The sequence below is a fragment of the Rhodnius prolixus genome, unplaced genomic scaffold, assembly GCF_049639745.1.
Source record: "Rhodnius prolixus isolate KJV_2025 unplaced genomic scaffold, Rpr scaffold_7, whole genome shotgun sequence".
Lineage (NCBI taxonomy): Eukaryota > Metazoa > Arthropoda > Insecta > Hemiptera > Reduviidae > Rhodnius > Rhodnius prolixus.
The window spans coordinates 2,096,248-2,104,868 of NW_027411582.1; positions in this window are offsets into that span (position 1 = coordinate 2,096,248).

Genomic DNA, 8,621 nt, shown 5'->3' on the forward strand with positions numbered 1-8,621 from the left:
CTAACTTTGTCTTTTTCTACTTTAACATGCATGTATAAGATGTGACAACTTCAGAATAAAGGGCATATTAAAGATAAATCAGAAGAATAATTTGGAATAGAGTTAAAATAAATTACCTATTTAAAAACGAAGATATAATATACATTTTATCATAATTATAACCAAATAATATTATGAACGAACTGGCCAGCATAAGGGTCTGTGACATCTAATAAATTCTAAAAAATGTGAAGGAAAAGTTAATGCAGCAAAATTACTTAAATTATATCAACTAAGCTTGAATGAAATGTTGGGTACTTGCTGATTTGTGTACCTTTTGGGGTTTAATCAACCCTTATACTTAACATTTTAAACTGTAAGTTTTTGTTAAGGATACATATACTAATCTGTAATTTGTGGAATTTGAGAATGCAAGCACTTTAAAGTTAAACCACCACAGCAACTCACTAGACCTGTATGGGACCACTTTGCACTCACATTTAACCATGTTTACAACTCACTAGACTTATATAGGTCCTCCTTACACTCACATTAGACCATGTTTACGACTCACATGACTTATTTAGGACCACTTTACACTCACATTTAACCATGTTGACAACTCACAAGACTTACATAGGACCACAATATTCTCACATTTAACCATGTTGGGGTCTCACTAGACTTTTATAGGACCACTTTACACTCACATTTAACCATGTTTACGACTCACAAGACTTATATAAGTCCTCCTTACACTCACATTTAACCATGTTGGTGACTCAGTAGACATATGTAGAACCACTTTACATTTACGTTCATCTTATTTTTCACCTCGTCACATGTATCTTTTCCTTCTTTTCTTTTTGCCTCGATCTATCGCCTACTCATTGCTTTATTTATTATGCACATAGCTTACTTTTTATATTTGCCCAATTAATATACTCCAAGCACATACACACGAACTAACTATGTATATATATTTCTATATTTACATAAAAATATACAGGGTGATCCATTTAAAACGCACCAATCGCTAATAACGTTTTATGAAAGCGGAAATCCGGAAAACCCATTAAATAAATTATATGTTTTTTTTCGTATAGTTTTCAAATTTTTCACTTCCGATGCTGTATCTTCATTTTTTGCGGGGTTACGGTCAAAAAATTTATCGGGGTTTCGTAATGTCCACTGGTTTTGACAATGATTATGAAAACTACATAAAAAATTATGAAAAATGATGTTAATCCCTTATCGATATCCTTAATATTTGTCGAGTTATTTAAGATCAAAGATACAAAATTATCTATTCATGATCGGTTTTCGATATTAATTTTCCACCAGAAATACACGTTTTGGGAGGTCCTCTGACTGCAAAAAATGTTATTTGTGATGCAAAGAACAAAAATAATAATAATAATTGAAGATTTTAAAAAATGTAGTGTAATCTAATGGTTGTGGGTGAATTAGGATAAACTTGTTTTATCATCAAATAAAAGCAACCATTACAACATGTTAATGTACCCCGTAATGCAATACTTCTTCACCTATGATTACGATAAAAATATCTTGCCAAGGATGGGCGGGTGTTGGTCTATTGGTCAAGAGCGTGACTTTATAAGTGGAAGATCCCCAGTTCGAATCCCGCGTATGACTACATTTTATTAAAAAGTATTAAGAATTATGAATGACTGCATACGCGAGATTCGAACTGGGGACCTCTCACTTACAAAGCCATGCTCTTGACCACTGGCAAGATATATTGGTGAATGAGTTTTTTTGTGTATTGTTTGTGTGTGTATATTTTTTTTACATTAAGGATGAAGAAAAAAGAAATAAGACACTTTCACCCTTAAACATTAATTGTTTTCCAATCTTACATTTATTTATTCCCTTTAGACTAATTTTGGTAAATAGTTCAAATTCAGATTAATAATTGGGAAATGCTAGTTTTCTTTATAACCTACAACAATCTGAATTACGTTCTATAATAATTGATGAATGTCCGAATCCGGTTTTGTAAACAATAAACATGCGTGAGGGAAGGATTAACGTTGCGATTAGCGTAATAGATTCCCATGCGGAAGTCCCGGGTACGAATGCAGCTTGCTGGCTCTTGGATTTCCTTTTCCTAGGAGTTTCCTATAGCTCACTGTCCTGTTCTTAAATCTGTGTAGATAGATTGACAAAAAAAAAAAAAAAAAATGACAAATACATGGGAGGCAGTAAAAAATAAGTTGAAGGTGAATGTAAAGCAGTTCTACACAAGTCTAAAGATACACAAACATAGTCAAATAGGAGGACCTACTTGTCATGTGGGCCGAAAAAAATGGATAAATGTGTCTGTGAGGAGGACAAGTATAAGTCTTGTGAGTCGTAAACATGGTTAAATGTGAGAATAATGTGGTCCTAAATAAGTCTAGTGAGTCGTAATCATGGTCAAATGTGAGTGTAAGGAGGTCCTATATAAGTCTTGTGAGTCGTAAACATGGTCTAATGTGAGCGTAATGAGGTCCTGTATAAGTCTTGTGAGTCGTAAACATGGTCTAATGTGAGTGTAAGGAGGTCCTGTATAAGTCTTGTGAGTCGTAAACATGGTCTAATGTGAGAATAAGATGGTCCTATATAAGTCTTGTGAGTCGTAAACATGGTCTAATGTGAGTGTAAGGAGGTCCTGTATAAGTCTTGTGAGTCGTAAACATGGTCTAATGTGAGTGTAAGATGGTCCTATATAAGTCTTGTGAGTCGTAAACATGGTCAAAGGTGAGTGTAAAGAGGTCCAATATAAGTCTTGTGAGTCGTAAACATTGTTAAATGTGAGATAAGATGGTCCTATATAAGTCTTGTGAGTCGTAAACAAGAATAAATAAATGAATAATTCACGACTAAGGCTAACGATTAACTTAAACAACTAAAAGAAACAATTAACGACTAAATTAGTCGTCGCTCAATGACGCCACTAATGAAATTAGTCACCTATTTTTGGACGACTAATGTTATTTAGTCGTGGCTCTTGTCACGACTAATCTGAATTAGTCACCAATTTTAGGACGACTAATCTCAATTAGTCGTCAATCATATGGTGACTAATCTGAATTAATCTTTAGTCGTGATAAATTCCACGACTAAAACTAACCTTTAGTCGTTAGTGGTAATCGGTCTGTGACTAATTTAGTCATGAGATTAGTCGTTAGTCGTGATTGAAGTTTTGCCCAACTCTGTGTCCAGTTAACCAGCCTAAATTTAACATAAATGACAGAAACAAGAAGAAACATTAAAGTAATAACAATAATAATAATGAAAAATTCATTTTTAAAACATAAAACCTACATACGTTGAGCACTAAAATTATCCGGTTGATCGTTAAAGAATATACTAAAATTATGTTATGTTAACATAATAATTAATATAATCAATTATAATTATTATTAATTGCGTTATGTTCAAAAACACCCAACTTTGATTATTTTTTTTTTTAAATAAAATAATATGAACGAACGATGAAATCATATAAAAACTCCTTAACAAAAACTTACAGTTTAAAAAGTTAAGTATAAGGGTTGATTAAACGCCAAAAGGTACACAAATCAGCTAGTACCCAACATTTCATTGATATTATTTTAAGTAATTTTATTACATTAATTTTCATTAATATTTTTTTGAATTTATTAGATGTTTCACAGACCCTTATGCTGGCCATTTTAATCTACAAAATATTTGTTCAAGTAGAACACCATTTAACTTAGATTGACTGTAATAAGATAAATAAGATATGCATATTTTTATGACAGCTAACATAATTATTCCAGTATTTTACTATAAGTAAAATTAGAGGGACTAAATTAAATTACAATTGAGAAATAAATAATTATTGTTGAATAATTTACTTGATATTACCTACGCGTTATTTGTGCTCACAAATACTTCGGAAAGACGAATTCTAGACTGAAATATTGTTTTAAATCCGTGATTCAAATTTAAATAGTAGCCGACTCTGCCTTTGTCTTTTTTTACTTTAACGTGCATGTACATACATACGATATATGTGACTATTCAGAATAAAGAGCATAATAAAGATAAATCAGAAGAATAATTTGGAATAAAGCTATAATAAAGTACCTATTTAATTACGAAAATATAATATACATTTTATCATAATTATAACAAAAAAATAAAATATTATGAATGAACAAAGGGAAGGGATTAGCTATGCGGTTAGCATATTGGATTCCCACGTGGAGGTTCCGGGTTCGAATCCAGCTACTGACCCTTGATTTTCTCTTTCTAAGAGCTTCTTACAGCTCACTGTCCGGGTGATGGACAGAGTTGCCTGTAACGAGAGAACACTGTCCGGAGGCCGGCAGTGCACTGAAAAAAGCTCCGGGCGCCAATAACCTTGATGTTGACGCGACTTAAATCATAAAAGAAAAGAAAAAGAAAATGAATGAACTGGCCAGCATAAGGGTCTGTGAAACATCTAATAAATTCTAAAAAATATTAATGAAAATTAATGTAATAAAATTACTTAAAATAATATCAATGAAATGTTGGGTGCTTGCTGATTTGTGTACCTTTTGGCGTTTAATCAACCCTTATACTTAACTTTTTAAACTGTAAGTTTTTGTTAAGGAGATTTTTGTACCTTTTGGATAAATTTTCTTTTTTGTATGTTTTGCAAAGTTACATATCTGCTTTTCAGATGTTATTAAAATTGGGAATAATAAATTTAATTTTATCATTATAACCTGAAAAGGTGTTAAGTCGGAGTTACTACCACTGGACAGATCTTTTTAAAGAATGATTATAGTTGCGGTCCCCAAACCATCCTCAATAACAATTTTTTTGAGAAAGCGTTTTGAATAAAATAGGAAGGTAATTTGTACGTAAATAGCAAAATTAAACTGCGATTTCAGTACTTCCCTTTAAGAGGAGTAAGAAAAATAAACTGCGATTACAGTACTTCTCCCTAAATGGCAAAGAGGCAAAGATTTTGAATCGAACTACAATTCATTGATGAAAATCGGTTCACTCATTGAAAATTTTAACGATTGCAATACTTCCTCTTAGTAGGTGTAAGAGCATGATGGCACTTCACAGCCACGTAGAGGAGCTTTAACCACTTCTTCTTACTAAATTTTATCAAAATCGGACTAACCGTTATAGAAATATTGGTAATAATAGTTTTAGAAAGGGCCTTACTTGGGTGGGGCAAACTCCCCTCCTTATGAGGCACAGCGTCGAGACTTTTAAAGTGCAAATCTGTACAAAATTTCGATTCGAATGACACTTTATTCATGACAATCGGTTTACTTTTCGATAATTTGAAACGATTGCTATACTTCCCCTTAACAAGTGTAAGAGCAGATCGTCGCTTTAATGTTACGTAGGGGAGCCCTAACCCTGTCATCCTACCAAATTTTATCAAAATCGGGCTAAGATTTACAGAGTAATTAATGATAATAATTTTGGAGGGGGCCTTACATAAAAGGGGCTAACTCCTCTCCCATTCCATGTACAGCGTCGCGACCCCCAAAAGGCACATCTACATAAAATTCCAAATCGAATGACATCTCATTCATGAAAATCGGTTCACGCGTTTAGGCGCTACGTTGTTTACAAAAAAGGTAACAACAACAACAAGAAGAACAAGAAGAACAAGAACAAGAACATTTTTTGAAAATGCCGTTTTTGCTCATTTTGAGCATCTTTTTTCTCAATATCTATCAAATCTAGGTTGTTGCAAAAAAATTACAGTTATAAAGGAGGATTTGCCCTATATTTTAAAGAAAATTTGGGAATTTTATTCTTTATAGAAAAAGAGAAAAAAATTGTCAAAGTTGGGTGTTTTTCAACGTTACGCTTTTTCGTGCAGTTTTTGATGATAAACCCTTATACAACTGTCCTACCGGACAGTTTTAATAGAAAATTTATAATGAGGTGCTTTATTCAGAACTTTAAACTGAAGCAATCTCTTAATTATGTAAATTAGGAGAATGTACACATTCACTACTCTATACAGCAATAAGTGTTTTCAAGTTAAAATTCTTAATTTAAATTAAATCGGTTAGCCACAGAAATATTACAAAATAAATTCCAGTAAAGTTAAAAAATTCTCTTAAAAATATTGGCGGCCCTGATATTTTATCAAAAGTTGATTTTATAACCTAGACAGTAAAATGAATCTGTCCATTACATTTATTTTCTTTTGCAAAATTATTTTTAGTTAGCTTTGTCAGAAATTTGAGAATCTTTAGTTTGATTGTTATTTTTCGAATTAATCCTGTCATTAATTTCAGCCAGAATTCGCAACTACAACAATAATATTAATAATTATATTATATTATTAAAACTGTCCGGTAGGACAGTTGTATAAGGGTTGACCATCAAAAACTGCACGAAATAGCGTAACGTTAAAAAACACCCAACTTTGACAATTTTTTTCTCTTTTTCTATAAAAGATAAAATTCCCAAATTTTCTTTAAAATGTAGGGCAAACCCTCCTTTATGACTGTAATTTTTTGCAACAACCCAGATTTAGTAGATTTTGAGAAAAATGTTGCCGAAAATGAGCAAAAACAGCTTTTTCAGAAAATGTTCTTGTTCTTGTTCTTCTTCTTCTTCTTCTTCTTCTTCTTCTTCTTCTTCTTCTTCTTCTTGTTACCTTTTTTGTAAACAACGTAGCGCTTAAACGCGCCGACCGATTTTTGAGAATGAGGAGTCATACGATTCGGAATTTTATGTAGATGTGCCTTTTGGGGGTCTCGACGCTATACGTCAGATGGGGGAGGAGTTAGCCCCATATATGTGAGGCCCCTTCTCAAAATTATTATTACTAATAACACTGTAAATGTTAACCCGATTTTGATAAAATTTGGCAGGATGAAAGGTTTAGGGCTCTCCTACGTAACATTTAAACGACGTTCTGCTCTTACCCTTATTAGGGGGACGTATGGCAATCGTTTCAAATGATCGACGCATGAACTAATTTTCATGAATAAAGCGTCATTCGAATCCTATATCTTGTACAGATTTGCATTATAGAAGTCTCGACGTTGTGCCACTTCAGGAGGGGAGGAAGGGGTAGAGAGGGAATACTATTTTTACTAATATTTCTTTAACGCTTAGTCCGATTTTGATAAAATTAAACACGAAGAAATGGTTAAAGCTTCCCTACTTGACTTTAAAGCGCCATCATGCTCTTACACCCAATAAGAGGAAGCCCTGCAATCGTTAAAATTATTGACGAGTGAACCGATCAATTTACATGAATGAATTGACATTACAAATCGAAATTTTATGTGGATATATGTTAGCTTTTGTGGATCTTAATGTTCAATATTCATCAATTAATCAATATTCAATATTCATCAATTAATCAATATTCATCGCCCGATTTTGATTAAATTTGGCAGAAAGAAGGTTTCAACTTTTACTGCATTACTTTCTATTATTTAATACCCCTTCATGGGATGTATTCATCATTCATCATTTCATGCCATAACATTTCTCTCAATATCCATCTTCTTACCACCAACCACTTGTTACCACTCCCCCATAACTCGTAACATGTTTTTATTTTCATTCTACATCTTCCGACTAGTTGTTCACTAATTCTCCATAACTATTCTCAGTCTGCATTTTCTTCCTGCCAACTTGGCAACATTCCCCCCTAACTTTTCTCTAGTCTTTATCTTCTACTCACTGATTTGATAATGCTACTAAATTGGTATGAAGTATTAAAGTACAATGTATAAAACTATTGCCTATCCCATATGTTGAAAAAACCTGTAAACCAGAATAGCAACTTTACAGAATAGACTTTTAATGGTTTGGAATATTTTGGAAAATGATAAGGAGATAGTCAAGGAGGGGAGTTTGCCTCACCTAAGTTAACCCACTCTAAAATTATCATTATTAACTCTGAAAATCTTAGCCCAAATTTGATAAAATTGGCGAGGGAATAGGGGTTAAATTATATTGAAGTGCCATTCTGATCTTTCTCCACTAAGGGAAAGTATTGCAATCGTTTTAAATTATCGATGGGTGATCTGATTTTCATGAATGAACAATTAAACACAAAAAAATGTTTAAAATTTAAAAAGAAAACATACGACTTTATTTTTACAACAGGTTTGTTCAAAAATGTTTATTATTATTAAAAATATTATACCAGTGTTTAAAAAAGCACACAGACACACCGTATTATTTATTTTGCATTGTAACCTTCTGTGTCTCTAAACCTTGTTATCTGCTAAGTCAACTAGCGCGCCCCACTGTGAAAACTTCTAAAATTTTAAAAAGAACAACGATATGTCTATACTGATAATATATTTACAACTTAATCCTAACTTAATAAAATATATTTTACTATACTTTATTATTTTGTCTGAGGTTGTGAACAAAAAAATAGTGTTTTACTTAATAAAGGTTATAGTATTGTGATTCCCCTCTCCTTTATGGTTTGTATACACTGTAAAATAGAAGTAAAGATGTAACCTAACCTAAATCAAACGTCTTTGAACAGTTGTTGAAATAAGTGTTAGCAATTTTTGCGATTTTATTATTTTGTTAAGCAACTTTGTTGAAGACTTCATATTCATACATTCTTCTTAATTTTGTAAGTAGATATTTTGCTATTATTT